Below are 418 nucleotides of genomic sequence, written 5' to 3' on the forward strand. Positions count from 1 at the left end.
TTTTTTTTTTTTTTTTTTTTGCTTGCTTGCTTAATTTATTGTAGTGTTAGGGATTGGGGCCAGGGCATTATGCATGCTAGGAAGTGTTTTACCACTGGGCTAAATTCCAAGGCCCTGTTATTCATTTTTGAAAGATATTTTTGCTGTGTATAGAATTCAGAGCTAAAGTTTTTTCTTTAAAGATATCACTCTTTGGTGTGTGTGTGGCATAATTTCTGAGGAATAGTAGATTTCTTACCGTTGTTCTTATCATCCTTGTACATATGTACCTTTTATTCCCTCTCCTCTGCCTACAGGATTTTTTTTCTTTCTTTTTTGAGGCAGGTGGCAGAACTGCTGAGCTAAATCCCCGGTCCTGGGATTTTCTTTTTAACCTTTGTTTTTAAGCAGTTTAGTATAGTGCATCTAATTTTTTTGT

This window comes from Fukomys damarensis, unplaced genomic scaffold, assembly GCF_012274545.1.
Source record: "Fukomys damarensis isolate Sample0158 unplaced genomic scaffold, DMR_v1.0_HiC HiC_scaffold_15, whole genome shotgun sequence".
Classification (NCBI taxonomy): domain Eukaryota; kingdom Metazoa; phylum Chordata; class Mammalia; order Rodentia; family Bathyergidae; genus Fukomys; species Fukomys damarensis.